This window comes from Mixophyes fleayi, chromosome 5 (genome assembly GCF_038048845.1).
Source record: "Mixophyes fleayi isolate aMixFle1 chromosome 5, aMixFle1.hap1, whole genome shotgun sequence".
NCBI classification, from domain to species: Eukaryota; Metazoa; Chordata; class Amphibia; order Anura; family Limnodynastidae; genus Mixophyes; species Mixophyes fleayi.
Genome location: NC_134406.1, coordinates 226731512 through 226753364, shown reverse-complemented (window position 1 = coordinate 226753364; position 21853 = coordinate 226731512). Strand labels below are relative to the sequence as shown.

The 21853-nt window shown below is 38.1% G+C and overlaps 1 pseudogene; it reads right to left on the bottom strand.

The window, feature by feature from the left end:
* Positions 1 to 17126: 17126 nt before the first annotated feature.
* Positions 17127 to 17245, bottom strand: LOC142159653 (5S ribosomal RNA; annotated as a pseudogene).
* Positions 17246 to 21853: the final 4608 nt, after the last annotated feature.

Sequence of the window (21853 nt, the reverse complement as noted above, 5' to 3'; positions counted from 1 at the left end):
TTTCTCCGAATTTTAAATTCCTTTATTTAGTGATGTGCTTTTTGTTGAATATAAATGAGTTACTCTTTGTTGTCTATATTTAAATTAGTTTCAGTTGAACACTTTTACTCTAGTGTTTCAGCATGTGTCGTTTTCTAGCATTCAATCCTATGCAGATCATGTTTAATCATTACTATATTTAGCCTAATATAGGTCTCAGCTCAATTTTAACTGTTGTCTGCAATTTTAGAAAGCGATATTCATTTCAAAGTGCATAGTTGAAATCTTCTCAATAAAGCTCAGATTTATCGAAGATTATCAGTTTCCTGTATTTCAGTTAGTTTAAGAACTTTGAAAATTAATATATCATGTATATATGCAAAGATAAAAATCTGAAAATGTAAAAATTAAACACAGCTCTCATTAGGAATAGTCTTTAGACTCTTATTACACCTTCTCAAGGTGTAGCTCTTATAAAATGAAGATTTAACCACTTTCACAACTTGAACATTAGTTACAGTACTTCATTTCAGGGGCAAACACAGGATTTGAGGAAGGGGTTTCAACGCCACACCACCAGTGGGCATGACCAGCATGCATGGGGGCGTCGCTATAATTTTAGACAGTGCTAGGTAGCTCTCCAACTCTTCCAATCCCCTTTAAATACATGAGCAATGCTGTGTGCACTAGTGCTAGGTGTATGCAGCTACCCCTTCATGAGCAAAGCAGTGTGAAGCGGGACATACTGCCCAACTGTCCCTGTAATCAGGACAAAATCCTGACTGAGTGGGTCAGTCCCCAAACTCAGGACTGCCCCACCAGAATCATGGACAGTTGGCAGACTGTCCTGTTCTCTCCTACCTGTTCTTCCTGCTTTAAATGCTTGTTGCTGCTACTCGTGTCCTAAGCTCAGTTGTTCTTTTCTGGATCCTGGAATGTTGGGTCCCTGTTTGGAAAAAGGATAGGTACATGAGATATAGAATGCCTATGAGTGAACACTGTAGGACTCCCTCCCAACATTAAATCAAAAGAACTCATACATTTTTATTAGTCCTCCTTTCTTGTAACCAGCCTGACTGTAAATAATTGTATTCACCTTTAATAAAACGACCTATTTCCCCCAAACAACCCCAACATTAAATTAATAGTAATCACACTTATTAAATAAACCTATTTCCTACCATACATTAAATAACTTGCATTCACTTTGAAGAAATAGCAATCCTTTTTCCCAAACTCAGCCACACATTTAATTAATAGCGCCCAAACCACCCCAACATTAAAGTAAGTCACATACAACACTGACATAAGCCTCCCCCCCTGCTGCCCTCACACACAACACTGACATCAGCCTCCCCCCTGCTGCCCTCATACACAACACTGACATCAGCACCCCATTGCCTGGCTAGACCCGGCGCCTCTATAAGGTTTTGTGGCGCCGGGTCCAGCCATTGTCGCCTTAAAACCGGCAATGGCACTGTCATCAAGGGGAATGACGTGCTTAAAACACGCCAGCTTCGCTTACATCGCAATTCTCACATGCCGGCTCCAAGTGTTAGCGGAAATTGTCAAGATCTGCATTAAGGTATGTAGTTATCTACTCACCATCGGAATCCTCATCATCGGTATCCTCACGTCGATGACATTGTTGATGGTGTGGTAAGCATCGCATATGCGTACCACACCCCACACTACACTTACATCAGCCCCCCATTGCACTCACACACAACACTGACATCAGCCTTCCCCCTGCTGCCCTCATACACATCACTGACATCAGCCCCCCCCTGCTGCCATCCTACACAACATTAACATCAGCCAAACTCTGCTGCCCTCATATGCAACATCAACATCACCCCCCCCCCCCCCCCCCCCCCCGCTGCTCTCATACACAACACTGACATCAGCCCCCTCCCCTGTGGCTTCATACACAACATTAACATCAGCCCACCCCTGCTGTCCTCATACACAACATTAATATCAGCACCGCTGGCTTACCTTTAGGTACTCTTCTGCAGCATGTTGCTCCTCGCTGCTTAGACAGAAAGTGAAGTGAACACTTCCTGTCTGAGGCCAATAACCACCAATACTTTGATTGATGCCCCACCACAATCACATCCCCCTTCCCCAGCTCGCCCACCTTTCCTCCACTCACGCTGGGTGGGAAAAAAAACACAAAAAAAAACCTCAGGCATCTCAGGCAGACAGGGGGTTTCGGAGACTAGGAAATCCCTCATGAGTTAAATGAAAATGTTGAATGCAAATGAAGTATATTGACCTGTCTATGCTCAAATTATCAACCCCTGTTCTCTGGAACACCCAAAATGTCTTATTTAAAAAAAAATGTACTTGTGCAAAAACAAGTGAAATCTTATTGTCAATCTCGATTAGATTAATTAACTAACAAATTATGGGGTACATTAAGGATATAGTTTAGAGTTTTGGTCTAAATTGTAATATCTGTGCATTATTTGATACCTACTAGTTTTGGCATTATATGTATCAATACTATTTTACAGTGCTAAAGATATTGTCATAACCTTCACTACCTCCTGGACCTTTGAATTTAGGCTCAGTGGGGCAGCATTTGGAGTGTCAGATGTAGCAACTGCAATGGTACCCAGGGGCACTGGGGGTGCTTCTGTGACCCCAAAATGCTACGTGTGCTTTATTCTAACCCTCTCTTTGTGACCAAGGATGCATCAGCAATAGGATGATTTCTAAATTGGAACACTGCGAGTTCATGCTACTGCATAGCCCTCCCAAAAACAATTTAGAACTAGAAACTTTCTTAAACTTGCTTATAAGCCTCCACATCTTCCTCATACACAACATTAACATCAGCCCCCTTCCTGCTCAAAATTTGTCCTGGGGCCCAGGGACTTTTATCTTATCCACTGTTTATGTACTCAGCTTCTAAGATTATTGGCTTTTCTGTTTGGTTCTATAATTCACTATGTTTTATTGCCTTGTCTTTTGTGTGTATTACATTGCATGGGATATTCCATTTCTGCTGGTTCTTCTCAGTAGTCTCCAACATATAATAAGTACTTTTCAATAGTTCTATCTCCTGGCTCTGATATTTTAATGCCTTATCACTTACAGATGTAACAAGTGTTAAATTGACATCCGACACCATTCCTGTGTTATCATTTTGCATTGCATTACTATAATGTAAAATGGTAAATCCTTGATTATGTTTGCTTAGAGCACCTGTGCTGTCCACTTTGGCGAATCTTACTTTACATTGTGAAAGTCATTCATAATATTCAATTTCCTGTTGCTCTGTGACATTACTAATTTATTCACTACCCTAAGGAAATGTAAAAAGGGCTTATAGTACATGTACTCATCACACAAAGAAAGTACGTATGCATTGATGGGGAGCTAGGTATAATCTCATATAAAATGCTTTATATCTGTTACCTTTGTATCACTTATGTGAGCTTTAACTGTATCATTAAATTGTCACTATCCTTTGTTTATCAATGTTTTTTTTGCTATATTATGGATTATACAGTATTCTGTGTCATCAGACTGTGACTTTAATTGACCATTAAAACCAACAGTGTAGCTCTCAAAAACTAGCTCCACAACTAGATCACTGTTGTTTATTTATAAGTTGCCACAGATTCCGCATCACCATACAGCGATACAACAATGCAAAAAAATATATACAGTTATAATGTATAAATACAATAATATTAGCGCACAACAAATACAGCTGTACATTTAGCTAACATTGCTCTGTTGGACACAACGTGAAGTTCCTCTATCATAGTATGATTCAGCCCAAGCCTTCTCAAAACAAACCTATGGTTTTTGTGGGCAGTGAGGGTGTCAAAAAGTAAACAGCCTAGCTTCCCTCCAATTCCTGCACTGAAAATTGCTGGGGCTCTTTCCAGGACCCCTGGGATGCGGTTATCAGGGTAATAGGTAAAAAACAGAACTCTGTACTGACAACTTTGACACTCTAGCGGATCCAGTATTATTGTACTGGGGTCACTCTTACTCCTCACCATTTTACAAACATATAATGATTACAAAGCAAATAAATGTGGTGTTTGTCGGTGTCAGGATAAAGCATAGATCTGATATGCTGAAATAGAATATTGGATGTCAGGACCCAAATAAATCTTTGCATGAATACCTAAATTAACCTGATGGTCAATTCAGATAAAGGTGTGACCAAATGAGGCCAAGAACATGTAATTGAGTTAGGTAAACCCTTTGTGCAGAGACCAGCTTTAGATATGCAGATCACAGACATCCATTGTATTTGATCATGTATTTCCCTAGCTAGTACTTCCCTTCAATAGGTAGTATAAACACAAACTAACCCCTAGGTGTAAATTAGAGAGCTTGCATTTATTTACAAGGGATAATTCATAACTGCAGGGTAAATAGGTTGTATCAAATGAATCCATTGATAAGCTAGTGTAACAGTTAAAGAAGCAGCGTCTGATGTAATGGTATTTGGAGGTTTTTACATCCCAGTGTGAGGAGATAAGCCTGCCACTTTTAGCAGCTTTCAGGACATAGCACTGTTTGCTTGTGACACTTGAATAGACTTGTAGGTACCGCTCAGCATGTGGCCTGGCTCAATGAGGCCAGGGGATAACATAGCCTATATGTAATACTGTATAGACAGAAAGAATTCAGTTTTAAAATATGCCACTTAAAATCAATAAAAGCAGAGATCAACCACCTATTCCTCAATAGCATGATGAAGGGCAGCTCATATGGTAAATTAAGAATTCTGCCCCACAGAGAAACGAAGAAAAGGAGTGGAAGCTCTGCGAATGCCCTGTACTTAGGCATGTTTGATATGAAAAGATGAACAAAGTCATAGGGGATTTGTTAATGATAAGATTGGATCGATGTAACGCTGTCCAGGACAAATATATCACATTGTAGGATTGGTTAATAAATCAGGCAACAGGTAAATTTGGTTTGAAAAGGTGTCCCAGGACACAACCCCGATTAGCATTAACCCTGCCCCTGTGAATGCCGCACCCATTTGAGGTTGCTTAAAAATCTGTGTTCTGAGGGAACAAATTGTCAGACTTTTGGGGATCAATCTAATTGAAGGATTGTCCATTATTTCTGCCTGCCCCAGGCATACAGATTATTATATGTAAGTAATGCTCTGTAGGTTATCTCTTTTATTTTAAACTGTTCTGCTTGTTATGTCAAATTTATTATTTGTTTATTCCTTATTTTTCTTTTTATCTGAATGCCCTGTACCTTTTGTATATTAAATCTAAAATTTAATAAGTTGCGTCCTTGATACTCTAAATAATCCATAGCCTTTGTAGAGGAGATTGCTCGTCCAGGTAAACCCTTGGAATGCCAGTGTGTGATTTGTTGATACATTTGATTAACAAGCTGTGTGTGCTTGTATGTACATTTGTGTAACAGTCTGGAGGTGTGAAGAGTTAACCCTGTGTGTGCTGGTGGTAGTCTTGCTCGTTTGTGGAACTAGGAGCTTGTGTGCCAGTGTGAGATAGTATATTGGGGTCCTATTGCCCGTACCCAATAGGTGGTGGCTGTACCTGAAGCGTCTGGGGGTGTGAGAGCGCTGTGTTTGGGGGCGATTCCGTAGGTCTAAGAACCTGTGTGATAGGTGAGAGAGACTGCGGGCTGAAATCGTGTGTGACCTCATACAGCAAACACCCCAACGTCACGGCAGCTGGGAGCGCGTTCGTGACAAATTGGTGGCATAGCGGTGGGATGATTTAATTTCTTAGAGTATTAAGTGCATGGTTTAAGCAATAAACCCTTGCACTTATAAACTGATTGTAACCTTGCGAGGAATACAATAGTTTTACAAGGACGAAACTCAGGGCTATAATTTTTGAAGACATACGTGCAAAGCAGTTCCCTTCCCTTCTCTCTTGTTTTTCTTTTCTATCTTTTATTTTGCAAAGTGACTGCAAGGATGGCAGCTGCTTACAAGAAAAAAGCCAAAGAAGTTTTAATTGCCCTGTGTGAGCAGCGAGGTCTCGACTGGACAGATAAAACTAAAAAGGAGCTGGTTCACGCATTATTGGAGGATGATGCAAAGAAGCAATGTGATATGGAACCTGAGCTGGGGAGCAAGACAGAACCAGAGGATCAAGGTGTGGATAATGTCACTAAACCAGAGGATCCAAGTAGGTACATTTTCATAAATCCAAAGAATCCACTTGTCATGATGAGTATGGCAGAGCTAATTGAAGAAGCTCAGCTGCGAGGTTTCTCCTGCCACAACAAGACACGCAGGGAGATCATCGAACACCTCGACTGGGAAGAGGAAAGCCCGATACATCCTTTCAGCGAGTATCGCATGATGGTCCTTATTCCGGGCTACACGATGAGTCTTATGGAACGGCTGGACTACCTGGAGGAGAGTTTTGAATACGCTCAGGAAGAGGTATCTTTCAGGGGTGGACTTCATACCCCATTCTGGCTAGATCAGTGTCGCCGGGTGGCTGACGAAAGGCAGCACCTGCAACAGCTTCTTTCACAAGCTGGAGCAGTAATCGCCCAGCCTGTAGGGGTGGCCCACGAGGAAAAGGTACCCCTGCCAGCTACAGATAACATGGAATATGCTACCGAGATTTTGCATCCAGAGGCCCCTTTTAATCTGCTGGGGGAAGCTGATGATGCTAGCAGCATACTACCAGATGCTGCACAGAATTTGCTATTGGAGGAGTCTGATTTTAAAGAGGACATAATTGTTGATAAGACTATTTCTGGGGGAAAAATGGAAGTGCCTGAAGATATTCCCACAAATGTTTTAGTAGTTACTGATCTTGGATGGTTAAATTCTCAGTATGTTCCCGCAAATGTTGTTCCTACTATCTCCAATTCTGTTACACCATGTGACTCAGCCCAGGTAGTATGGGATAATGCTGAACCTGCCAATGATGTGACTTTGTGTAAAGAACCTGAACTGTTCTGTAATCATTTTGCATCTGGTGCTGTGCGAGTGAAATGTGATGATGAGAAGCTGATACGTGCCAGTGTTAACTCTGGCAATTATGATGATTTACGGGAAGAACCCGAGGTGCCAGGATGTAATAAGGAAAGAGAATGTCTTATTGGACCTACTGCCTATAATGAGGATAATGTCAATAACAGTATTGTGTTAGAATCCAAACCTGTTTTTACACTGACATCTTGTCATGGGATAGGGACAGCGGACATTGTTATTGCAGATGTTGGCATTAATACTGGTGTAGATAATATGCTTACTAGAAATGGGACAGATGACAATGTGATTAATTCTGTTGTGCTAGAGAAAGACAATGTTTCTACCCAGGTAATGTGCTCGGAAGATGCTGTACCAGGTAACTGGGAGGGAGGGCAGAGTGAAGATGTGTGTTCTGTGCCTGAACCAGCTGCATACAGAGCGATTGAGCATGTGGGGGAGACACATAGTCCTGACCAACGGGAAGTAGCGAGTGACAGCAATTCTTACTTTGTTGCTGGGACCTGTAGTTCGAATGTTCACCACTCAGATCTACATCTGAGTTCTGACCATTCGTCTGAGTTTTCCATAGAGACAGGGGGGTCAGTTGCTAGCCCACACTCACTTAGCCAGCCGTCTAACGGCTTAGAGGAGATAGATGAGGGGCCCATACTCCCGGCTACTCTACATCCCCAGATTGATGAGTCCAAGGGGGAGGGGAGTGTCCTGTTATGTAGGCCCCAAGATAAGAATTGCATAGGGTGTCCCACTGACAGGGAAGGTTGTAACTGGGGAGCAGGGCAGAGTAGAAGTAGGTATTCTGCTGTGCCAGCCTTAAGGGGTTCCCACTTAGAAGTACAGTATCAGGAATCCCAGGCCATTTTTCCCTCAGGCTTTCACTTAGAAGACATGAGGATTAGAGACAAAGTGCACACTGTAACAGGGTTGGTACATGAGAACGTGATGCAGGCCCAGACCAGCCAGAAGCAGTGGTATGATTCCCCTGCCAGGATGATAGAGAGAAATTTTCATGATAATCGGTTGAAGGCTCATAATGACAGTGAGAGCCAGCTAGCAGCTATTACAGTGGACCCAGGGGGAAATTAGATGAGATGATCTTGGGCACTGACCTGTCAGTCAATGCCCATGCCATCTCTTGAAGGGGGGAGATGTCAGGATAAAGCATAGATCTGATATGCTGAAATAGAATATTGGATGTCAGGACCCAAATAAATCTTTGCATGAATACCTAAATTAACCTGATGGTCAATTCAGATAAAGGTGTGACCAAATGAGGCCAAGAACATGTAATTGAGTTAGGTAAACCCTTTGTGCAGAGACCAGCTTTAGATATGCAGATCACAGACATCCATTGTATTTGATCATGTATTTCCCTAGCTAGTACTTCCCTTCAATAGGTAGTATAAACACAAACTAACCCCTAGGTGTAAATTAGAGAGCTTGCATTTATTTACAAGGGATAATTCATAACTGCAGGGTAAATAGGTTGTATCAAATGAATCCATTGATAAGCTAGTGTAACAGTTAAAGAAGCAGCGTCTGATGTAATGGTATTTGGAGGTTTTTACATCCCAGTGTGAGGAGATAAGCCTGCCACTTTTAGCAGCTTTCAGGACATAGCACTGTTTGCTTGTGACACTTGAATAGACTTGTAGGTACCGCTCAGCATGTGGCCTGGCTCAATGAGGCCAGGGGATAACATAGCCTATATGTAATACTGTATAGACAGAAAGAATTCAGTTTTAAAATATGCCACTTAAAATCAATAAAAGCAGAGATCAACCACCTATTCCTCAATAGCATGATGAAAGGCAGCTCATATGGTAAATTAAGAATTCTGCCCCACAGAGAAAAGAAGAAAAGGAGTGGAAGCTCTGCGAATGCCCTGTACTTAGGCATGTTTGATATGAAAAGATGAACAAAGTCATAGGGGATTTGTTAATGATAAGATTGGATCGATGTAACGCTGTCCAGGACAAATATATCACATTGTAGAATTGGTTAATAAATCAGGCAACAGGTAAATTTGGTTTGAAAAGGTGTCCCAGGACACAACCCCGATTAGCATTAACCCTGCCCCTGTGAATGCCGCACCCATTTGAGGTTGCTTAAAAATCTGTGTTCTGAGGGAACAAATTGTCAGACTTTTTGGGATCAATCTAATTGAAGGACTGTCCATTATTTCTGCCTGCCCCAGGCATACAGATTATTATATGTAAGTAATGCTTTGTAGGTTATCTCTTTTATTTTAAACTGTTCTGCTTGTTATGTCAAATTTATTATTTGTTTATTCCTTATTTTTCTTTTTATCTGAATGCCCTGTACCTTTTGTATATTAAATCTAAAATTTAATAAGTTGCGTCCTTGATACTCTAAATAATCCATAGCCTTTGTAGAGGAGATTGCTCGTCCAGGTAAACCCTTGGAATGCCAGTGTGTGATTTGTTGATACATTTGATTAACAAGCTGTGTGTGCTTGTATGTACATTTGTGTAACAGTCTGGAGGTGTGAAGAGTTAACCCTGTGTGTGCTGGTGGGAGTCTTGCTAGTTTGTGGAACTAGGAGCTTGTGTGCCAGTGTGAGATAGTATATTGGGGTCCTATTGCCCGTACCCAATAGGTGGTGGCTGTACCTGAAGCGTCTGGGGGTGTGAGAGCGCTGTGTTTGGGGGCGATTCCGTAGGTCTAAGAACCTGTGTGATAGGTGAGAGAGACTGCGGGCTGAAATCGTGTGTGACCTCATACAGCAAACACCCCAACGTCACGGCAGCTGGGAGCGCGTTCGTGACAGTCGGTATGATATTTCCTCAGTTATTCTCACCACTTCCTCTGAAGCTGGTTACATACTCTATGAGCAGGTCTTTAGCAGTCAGACCATAATAATAAAAGATACTACTTCCTCATTTGTCCACAGTGTAGAAGAATGGCAGCCAATTTCTTTCAGCACACCTGTGCTGGAGGGAGGCAGCCATTTTTTTGTACTACAGATCTTTTTCCTTCTAGATAAATATGTTACTGAATCTAATTGTTATATCCTAAATACAGGTCAATCTGAGAGGTCGGTGTATAATTATTCCATGACATCTTCGCCTATTTATGAGTGTGGCAGCCATTTTATTGTATTATAATTAGTGAATATCTGCTAGTGAAAAAACATAGGTGAGCTGTGTGGTGGTAGGGGGCTCTAATGGTGAAGTAGTGTCATCAGCCTACAGAATAACCGACTATAAGAATTAGCTACTGGTATAAATGTAAGTAAACAATGGATATGAGAGAAATGTATAAAGTCATTAATGAAAGGCGATGTAACACAGGGCTATACGAATGAGGTGGAGGGACACAGTCTAGAAGTAAATGGACACAAGTGAATTGGGGGCACTGGAGAACTTATTACTGTCTATATATTATGGAGATTATTAGTAAAATTTAAATCAATTGAAAGTCTCTAAGTTTTTGTTATTGTGTGGAAGGAGTATGGGCATGTGTGGGTCAGGAAACCATATGCTGGTGTAAAATATACTACTGAGAAAAGTTCTTGGACCATCTGCATTTGTGAGTGGGAGTTCTGTTGTGGTGGTTGTTTCCTGACATAAGGTACAGAAGTTCCAGTTCTGTAGATTAAAGTCTGTTGGAGGTTTCTGTGGCACAGTGGTACCAACAGACCTTAAAAAACACTAATGTACAATCCCCAGTATTTATGGATATTAGGCTCTAGGCTAGTATCAGCACATCCCATAGTCACATGTGCCTATGAGGTCATTAGCTTGCCATGCCACTAAACACCACAGCAGTTTATGAAAAGTTTACAGTAGGATAACAAACGTTAACATACTACATGCTGTTACAAATAGTGAGAGCTAGCTGGAGAGTCCCTGGTTGAGTAGGATGTACTGTATTCCTGGTTATGGAAGAGAGATGTTTTGAGCTGTCCCATCATGCAGACCACATTGAAATGAATGAGAGAAGCTCCAGTAAGACCTTGCAACTATTATTATAATCATCATCATCACCATTTATTATATAGTGTCTGCGGAATTAGTGGCGCTATATAAATAAATGATGATGATGATGATAGTGTCACCAATTCAGGAGTAAAGAGAATATTTGTTATTCACATATTTTTACCATAGGAGCTTACAGTCTAAATTCCCTAATAAACAGACAGACACACACACATACAGCCTACGGAGAAGTGTGTCAGCAGCCAATTAACCTACCAGTATGTTTCTGGAGCATGGAGGAAACCAGAGAACTGGAGATAACTCACACGAGCACAGAGAGAACATACAAACTCCACACAGATAAGGCCCTGGTCGGGTATCGAACTCAAGACCCTGTAATGCAGAGTGCTAACAACTGATCCACTGTACTGCTAACATTTTAGAAATATAGTGTAATAGGAGCCTTCAGGTTGTCAGTTGAAGAGAAACAGGTGCAACACACCATAGCCCTGTACAGAGAGAATGGTCACTTTTCCTGATTCTCCCATAAGAAGCAAGGAAACGAAAGGGCCTAGATGATTCAAAGGAAGCTCATCAAAGTCCACAGATATTTCCTTTGATATATAAGATCCTATTAATACCAGTTTAAATAGTCATTGGTAATATGTCTGTAAACCTTGATAGTGGGACTGCAGGAATTTTTTTTTTAGACATTACTGTTGCCCAAACTTTGAAAATTCCTGCCATTATTGTAGACACTAGTGTCAGTTTCTGTGGATTAGATGGGGTTTCTAGAGAAGTTGTTCGCTATAAAATACATAGTATTTTCCCATACACATTGGAATGTAGGGAAACTGATTATTTTGATGTTTTATAGTAAATATAATCTGATTTTCCTGTTTACAAATAAGCAGCAGTCAGGGTTCACAGCCAGAGTCCGAGATACAGAAGACAAATAAGCAATAACTGATCTCATAGCAATAATCTGTTACGTCCATACTGAGAAATATCAATGGTTAGATTCCCAACCAATATTCGATTCACAGGTGAAATTAGACAACGTTCAGAGATAAAAACCAAAGTCTGGAAATAAATAAACAATAGTCAATTTCACATCCAAAATCCAGTACTGAAGCAAGGAATAATATGGTAATATTCACAGCCTGTGTTCGATTCATAGGTAAAAGTATAACAGCGGTCAGAGTTCAAAGCCAGGAAATGACATAGAGAAATAGTTAAATTCACAGCCAACCTAGGATGATATCACTTCTCGTTACGAAACTTTTGTTAACCATCCCAACCTGGAAGCTAGTGAAGCAAAGGTATAGGACTTATGCCTCCTGGACAGTTTTTGTAAAGATTGACTTTAACAACATAAGTAACCCTATGCTGTTATACACGCACAGGAGCTACTACTGCAATGGCAGGCGATAATAGGATTCCTAGAAGTCTTTCGCCAGGTCATCTGATATACCCTTACCTCTGCAATCCAACAGAAAGACCAATTGCACCAACTAATTTATAGAACAATATTTGAGGTGTTTTGTCTCAGAAACTGCAAAGATGGCATTCTTCTTTCTTTATCTAGATTCCCTATGGATCCTGTGGATATTTGTGCCTGCTGAAATTGCGGTGACATTGAAGCAGGACCACTGCCTTGCCGGCAGCATCAGGAGAGAAACCTCTGTATCACTAAAACAAGCCAGAAGCAGATAGCCTCTGGATGGCTCCTAATAACCGGTTTTGCAATGTACTTGTATCCTTTGCTTATTATGTTGTACCAGATGTAGTGAGATTCATTTAACCCATTCCTTTAAGTGCTATATTCACTGTTGGTGTTTATGTATTAACAAAAATGATGTATGCTTTTATCCAGCTATTTGCCTGGTTGTGTAAATGTTTTTCCACATGTTAGGCTGAAGATAGACTGAAGGTAGCCTGGTAAGCGCTAATCTTGTGTGGCAGTCTTTATTGGTTAATCCCGGGTATTCTCTGCCAGTTGTCCAGGATGAATAGTCTGTGGGTGCCTCAGTATTGTGGCAGCATGTGTAGTAAACATTTGCAGATTGTATGCTGCGCAAATAGTTATTAGTACAACTTAGCATAAGGCCCCTTGTCTATTTCTGCAATGTCTGTAATCTACTGCTCCTTTTCCATATTTTCCATCTTACCTCTAAACCCAGGTTTCCCTAAATCTTGTATCCAAGGACAGTATACTATTAATTTTATACTAGACCCTGCTCAATATTCCATAGTATTCCAGCCCTTACATGACACAGCTTAGTTACTTGCTGAGTATTACAATATATAGGTAAAAATAATAATATTAATAATGCATGTGAATAGTCTTGTCCACAATGTGAAAAATGTTATTCATGTGTAGACAGAAAAAATGTATATGGTATTGATGATTGGTTTTGATGATATCTCAATACTAATATGTATATTTTATTGTTTGTTCTTGGGATATAATATCATCTAGTTGATTTGCTTATGAGTAAACTAATTTTGCTTATCACAAAATCTAACCAAATTAAACTGTGTTAAAAATAGTAAAAAAAAATGCTGAATTATTAATAGTCAAAACAAAAATGTTAAATTGATAGCAGAGAGCACAGTTAAGCTGCCGTACTATTGTAGATACCAATTAGACCACTCTTTATTCTAGATATGATCAAACTAAATTATATTAGAATCATTCATTCTCTTAGTGACTCACTATAATGTACACATTTAGAATAACATAACTTAATAATTTGTATAGAATCAATAATTAGAGTACTATAATATGTGAGCACATAAAAGCAATAAGAAGAATCAGTTTATTGTTAAACCCATATTTTTGAGGTTTTTCGTGAATTAATGATTCAAACCAGTGTCTTTAACAAACCACAATCTTTTATGTAGGATATTTTTATCTATTTATCATTTATATTTTTGACTCATTATTTTCTGTCATACACTATAGACAGTAACCATACTGCTCTAAAGAGGTTAATTTTTGCAACACATACCTCATTGTGAGCTTTACTGCATTCCCAGAGTGAATGATGACCCCACATAGGCTGCTATAGAAGTTCTTGTTCAACCCGGTATTCCACAACACTAGATCAACTGTTATCCAATAAGATCAGATTTTGATTCTTTATAATGATTCCAAACACAGTATAATAATTGACCAATTGGGCTAAATTAATGAATCAAAATCTTATTGTTAATACAACTTAAGCTAACCAGTTAGGAGATACACTACAGTTTTGCTTTATATCTTGTTTTTTCAAGTTAAAAAAATATTTGAACGACATTCTTAGCCCAGTAAAACTGAAAGTTTAGGACGTAGACATTAGGATACAATAGACCTTTTTATGTGTATGCAGGAAAACAGTAACTACAGGAAAGTGCTGTAGCTGGTATTGAACCAATACTCTGGCAGCCTAGTGGTGCCAGAGGCTCCTATTTATGTAGCAAGTTGCACCCTGATAGGATGAGAGGATTTTTGGCAGTCAGACACGCTGACCACTGACGGGACGTTGCCTAGCAATGTGAAATGTGTGGTCTACATTGCAAGTGCATGCACAGCGTGCAGAGAGAAGAAGGAGGCTCCTCGTTGCTAGGCACAGGCGACCGTCTCCTGCACCTAGTGTCAGTACGGAGACGGCACCTGACTAAATGACAGCACCTTGAAAGCAAACTGATTCTTGTACAAATAAATTGCTAGCCACACGCATATGTAAAATTACATCAGGGACTACACATAATATTGAAATATTATCAAACATAAAATGCATATCTTTATCAGGCAATTTTATAATCACTGTATTTAAAAAGTGGAAGTGAAACTATGAGACATTTCTGTAAACCAAAACAAAATTTCATAGCCTTCAGAAGTTCATATTTACATATGACTTAACAATATAAATTTCTGGTGTCTAATAGGTTTAGTACAACTTTTTCAATGATAATTCCTTATGTTTATGAAGCTATAGATATTTAATCATTTAATTATGTATAATTTATTCAGTAGATGGGAGACGATAAGTTGGTGGTTAAGTTCATATAAGTATTAAAGTAGTAATCCTATATAGTGTAGAGGTTACTTTAATGCCATGGTAGTCACATGACACTGTGGAAACCATGCAGAATTATAAATCAGTAATAATAAATATGTTTCAACTGCGCTCGCGAAGTGTTAATAAAGAAAAGGGGTGAATATTGCAGCAGAATAAATAAAACACATCACATACAATGGCTGGATATGACAAAAATAAAGGTGGTGTATCAATGCATACCATAGAATGAACTGTAAGATAGTCTGAATAGAGAAAAAAAACCCAAAAAGAGCAAAAAATCCTGAGTCCACAAAAAAACACACAACGTCTCTGAAAAAACACTTGCAGGATTTGGAATTGCTGTCAATGGAGTATAAACCGATTAGGGATCAATCCAGAAATCCACACATGTCCACGTTTGTCAGGATAAACCTCATAAAGAAGAAGGAAAAGAAAGGAAAAGAGGGAGGGGGGGGAAAGAGAATTTAGGAGGGAAAGGAGAAAAGAAGGAAAAGAAGGAAAAAGAGGGTGATATCAGCTGGTGATATGTGCTATGATTGGTACACAATAATATTGTAGTAAGAAATGCAATTCTCAGACTGAACAAACGTATGTGACCAGGAGGGGTTAACTAAAAAGCAGTTTAATAAGACCCAATATTGGCCATAACAATAAACTACAATTAAACCATGCACAGCATGAAACGCTAACTAAAATACAAACAGAAAAAATATAAAAAATAGAAAAATGGAGTGATGACCAGAGTGTGCACCACCAAACTCACGCTAGTGTTGGTAAACGGCGTGGAAGCGCTGCTGGATGAAGGAGAATCAAGGTCCAATGATCTCCTTCAGAATGGAACTCCAGAACAGGCAGGCTGGTTGCAACAGTCGGATCGTGTATGCCGGAATCCGCGGGTGAGATGCGTTCCACAGTGGAGCGCAGAGTCACTTCCTGTCTACGGATACCGGAATGAGTCAAAAAGGTGACTCAACGCATTTCCTCTCGAACGGAGACTTCTTCAAGGGTAATTGAGCAGAGAGTGATGCGCTGTTATATAGAGGAGTTCCTGGAAGCCGTTAATTGATGCATAAAATGTTGATTGGATGATTAAGTAAATAAATGCACTGATACACCACCAGTACATAATCATGTATTGCAGAAAAGAACACAACACACAGAGAGGGAATAAATGGTAAGAAGAACTAAACAAAAAGCAAAAAACAACAACAACAGCAGTAGATAAAATTATGAAACAAACGGCAAAGATGGATAACGTTAATAAACACGGAGGGAGTTAAATTGGGTCCAATAGTATAGTTTATCGAGAAAAGGTAATGTGTGTGTTTAAACCATAAGATTGCATATTGAAGGTATAACAGACTCACTAAAACTAGAGTGCTGTGTATACCATACTTAAATACAAACAAATCTCATGAATGACCAAAAACAGAACATTTAAATGACATATATATGACTCATAAAAGAGCACACATTGATTACATTGGTTAAGATAAACTCAAAAATTGTTTAAAAAATTGTGTAGACCAGAAAAGGAGGGACTGAATCTAAAATTCCCTTGTAGTGAGAACATTAGTTATAATAATTAGAAATAACATGAAATTGTGTGGTTATAATGATTGAAAATAACACAGGATGGTGTGGACTAGAGAAGGAGAAATCAAAGCTAAATCTCCTTATAGGATGAAGGTGAGTAATAACACATACAGACTGTATAGATCATAATCATTATATATATATATATATATATATATATATATATACAGATGATAGTGAATCATAAGCCGTATTTACTAATTGATATAAATTAGTCTATAGATGCAGGGTGAACAATAATACTTGGCATAACGGAGGTACCTCATTGCATAATAACCAGGATCTTAAAACACATCTGTCGTACAGTAGAATATATAAAGATAAGATATATGGGATATATGGGAGTATACTTACCCGGTGGGTGCCTGAAGAGGGGGAAAGAAAGGGGGGGGGGAGAGGGGGAGCGGGGAGGAGAAATGGAAAAAGGAGAAAAAAGGTCAAAAATAAAAAATAAAAATAATAGTGATAAATAACACAATATATAATATGGCATATATTGTATATATAAGTGTAGGGGGTCTTCGCCATCGAGGGCAAAACCAGGGAACACTCAAGGAGGAAGAGATCCTACTACACCAGAGATTCTCAGGTGGTCTCCCATCCTGGTACTGGTCTGGCTCACCCCATTTAGCTTCCAAGATCTGACGGTATTGGGCGTAAGGTGGGGTGATATGATAGTAGGTGTTGATCGTCCGAATGAAATCAACTTGGTCTGACGAAGTCAGGAAATAAACCCCCTACAATGGCCACGGCATCCCTCCGGATAAGACACTAGACCATAAAAGCTGCATATCATTGAGAAAAGGGGGGAATTACATCAGCGATTGTAATTCAAAGTCTATATTCAATCCATATGGATCTAATGTTCTGAGGGTGAAAATGGATCTAGCCTCCTCTTTGTTAATCTGTCTAATATGGTCCCCTCCTCTCCAATTTTTGGAGACTTTTTTGATGGCAATGAAGCTGAGATTATCTACTTTGCAGTGATGTACTTCCCTGAAATGCTTAGACAGATTATGCTGTTCAAACCCTTTCTGTACATTTCTCAGGTGTTCACCGATGCGGATCTTGAGTTTACGGATAGTACGTCCCACATACTGTTTGCGGCAAGGGCATTCAATAAGATATATAACATTTTCTGTGTTACAGGTTAAAAATTCATTGATTTTGTATGTAATACCCGTATGCGTAGAGGTGTATTCTGTGATAGACTTGGTGCTAGAACAGCGCAAAATCTTGCAATTATGGCAACTCCCACAGTAGTAGAATCCAGGTTTCTGGCTTTGAAGAGACAACCAGTCATCAGGCCTTGGTTTGTTCCTAAAATGGTTGGAAACTAGTTTCTTTTTGAAGTCTGGTGCCTTTCTAAACACAATATCGGGATTATCGGGCAAATGATCTTTAAGTGCATCGTCTTTCTTCAATAGATGCCAGTGTTTCTTAATTATTTTGCATAATTTAGTGGATCCTTCTGAATACTCAGTGATAAAATATGTTTTATTGTGTTTGCCTTTAGTAGGTGATCTGGATTTGTATACCAGGAGATCTTCTCTATCAACCCCTTCAATTTTTTTAAAATCCCTTTCCACAATTGCTGGATTGTAGTTTTTTTCTAGGAATTGTTGCTTCATAATGCTACCTTGTTCTCTGTAATCATCCAGAGAGGAACAATTGCGTCTAACTCTAGTAAACTGACCCAGAGGGATGTTGTCTATCCAGTTTGGGTGGTGATCACTATCTGCCAGGATGTAGCTATTCACATCCACACTCTTTCTAAAAGTTCTCGTAGCTATGGTTTGATCTGTAATGTAGATCTCTAAGTCTAGAAATTCTGCACGTACTTGGCTGAAATTGGAAGTGAAATTGAGACCATCTTTGTTACTGTTCATATAATGTAAGAAATCCTGTAAAGAGCTCTCACTACCCTCCCAAATAAAGAGGATATCATCGATATATATAAATCAGTAATAGCAGCCTGAAGAAACAAACCAAAGAATTATGGTAATAACCACGCTTGTTGCCCATCAAAGTGATTTATGTTATGTTATGTTTTCATGGTATTACTGCTTTAAGAACCACAGCAAAATTATAAGTAAAAATAATCTGTTAAATAAATTCTCCTAATAGGAAATAAATTCAGTGTTCTTATCAAGGCATGTATGTGAAGCAAAACATTTGTTGTTACCAAAGAGAACACATGTTCATTAATTGGTTTATTCAATAAGCATTTAACTAGCAGACTCCTTATCCTCAGTTGCTTGAAATTATTTTTGTAAAAGGACTAACATTTTGTCATTCCCGAGTTAGGTGATACGGTATAAAGTGGCAAGTACATTATTTTCCATACATACATACATACATACATACATACATACATATATTTAACAAATCAACAACCTTAATTATCATATTCAGTACAAGATAAAAGTGATAAGAATTATCATCATCATCATCATTATCATCTCATAACTGCCCCAACACACATATTAAACCAAATGCAAGAAATTTATATTTCTTAATAGTAAAATTCCAGGCACCTGACTAGCATGGTGAGTTGAGATAATATCCTATACTATGGAATATGACTTGGCCCCTTGCCTTTCAGGAAAGGAAAAAGAAGCTCAATTTGATCTACTGATTAGGCCATAAAATTTGCAATTCAGTCATTTATCAGTTATTAATTGTTTTCTATAGTAAATTTCTGTATAGCTAAGTTACATTCCAAGTGTTTATTATCACTGTGGTGTTTTGGAAAAAAACACTTGCACTATGAAAAGTTTTACAGGAAGACCTGCATCAATCTAGATGACGTGAAGGTCGGTATGTATTACTAAATGGTTGTACTCTTTCTTCCTATATTTAGGAATGGGGGAATGCATACACACTATTAAGCTTAAAGATTTGACTAATTTTCTAGCAGTTTCCTAGGTAACATATATGCTACTTACATTCTTATTGTTTAAAGCAGAAGGATATGACCTAAGATGTTAGGGCAAAACTGAACAAAGCTGTGATATAAATAAATACATTAGAATGTTATTGGATCATTTCTATTAATTTCAGCAACTATTTAGCGATTCACTTTAAGGTGTAAACTATATTTTTTAATCTTTGTGCCAAACAGGAATTTTTCTTTGTAATTTATCTGTTATGATTTATTAAAAAAATAAGTACAGTGAGAAGTAGTAATAAGTTTCAACACTACATTTTAACAACATGCTTCATACATTAAATAAATCACTTGTTGGGTTCAGAACCATATAAAAAATGTAGATAAATAGTAAGCAGTCTTCACAAATCTATAAAGCAAACTTGGAAAGTTGTTAAATAATAATGATATAATACATTCTATGTTTGGTTATTTATGCTAAACTACCATTTTTGTATATGAACACATTTTTTTTTCAATTATTCTCTGTCTTGGTCATAAAACACAATTGCAGTGAAATTGCTAATTAACAATTTATGGTGTAAAACCCAGCAAAAAAATCTATCATGTTAGTGTTTTTAAAAAAATATTTAATCAGATTTTATACATTGAGGTCATTGCATTATTTTTATACATATTTTCTGTGTAATGAAGAATGTTGTGTGAACAGAATCTCATTATTTTTTAATATATGGCTATTTATTAATGCATTGTTTATACAACACACTGTGGTTTGCTTGAATTGATGAATATATTTCCATCCACAAGAGACTATGAATTCCCGTAAGGAAAAGCTTTATATTTTGCATATTTTCAGTTTAAAATGTGTTACCTATTTCTGCAATATCCGTCCTTCTAATTGTTTTTTTCCAAGAAGACTTTTTCAGAATGTATTGTGCAGTTTTAATTAAGTTTGTATATTTAAAAGCTGATATTTTCATTATAAAGTCCTTTTGTCATGATGTTTGGCTACATGATTAAAGATGCCAAGAACTGAGTTGATCAATAGTGATTCTTATCCATGTTTTGAATTAATGTTGAGTTAATAACAGTGTAATAATAAAAAAAAATGTATATTTAATATGTTGTGAGAAATTAAATATTATTTTACAATATATTTAATTGTATGAAGTTTTTATTTTACAATTTAAATTTTAGATTTGTATTACTTTTCAAAAATGGACAGTCCTAAAAACAATTTCAGGGAATTGTAAACTTAAAGCAAGGATCTCAAAGGCAATTCTTTTCTAAATACTACAAATGCCATGTGCTACAACAAAAAGATAGAGGGAGGTAAGGGAGGTTAATTAGTGGCTGAGAAGTGCTGTAGGAAGAAGGGCATTGGTTTATTTGTGAATGGTGCAGATTTCTCTCTCTGCTACAGGTTCTACAGTAGGGATGATATGCACCTCAATGGGATATATGCATCTGTGTTGCAGATAAAGTCTGCAGGAAAGGGAAAATATAGAAGCAGTGCCAATAGAGTATTAACAGGGTTTAGACAAGGCAAATAAGGGAAGATAAGGGGGGTGGCCATAGGAGAGTTACTGTAACAACAAGGTGTTTAAAATTAAAATGACAATATAAATATAAAATGTGTCATTAAAAATTTAGATGTGTTCCAAATAAAATGGGTGAACTAAAATCAATAATGTTGGAAGAGTATTATGATATAGTTGGGATAACTAAACTTAGCTGGATAAAGGACATGACTGAACAGTGAATTTGGAAGGATATTTCATATTTAGGAAGGAGAGGAAAGAGAGGAATGGAGTAGGGATTGATGTATATGTAAACAACTGTTAAATACCTGCCCAACGGAGTCCTTATGGGTAACTATACATGACGAAAAAGATACCAGTAAAGTACTGATTGGGGGTAGTTACAAGCCACCTAGCATATATGATTGTATCAAAATTCAATTATTATTCCAACTTGATAGGTCAGAAAATAAATCATGGGGGGATTTAATACACATATAAATGGTGACTATTAAAGTACTGGTTCTTATAAAGCAAAAGTGTTTATTTATTTTAAAAGTCAATTACTGTACATTCCACAAGTAATAGAAGAACTAACTGGAGGGTGAGAGCTGCTGGGCTTAGTTCTTAGAGAACACATATTATACCTAATGTCGTGGTGAGGGGACACATAGGAAATATTGATCACAGCTACAAAAAGGATGAAGGGCAATGTTTAACCAGGTTAGAGAAGCAATGAAGCTTGTTGACTTGGACAGTATACTCTTAGATAAAAGCAGAGACTAAATAGGATTTTTTTTTATAAATTATTTGAAATAAGTACTGCTGCAAGTACATACTGTATGGCAAAAGAATTTCTAGGAATAAAAGGCAACCAATGA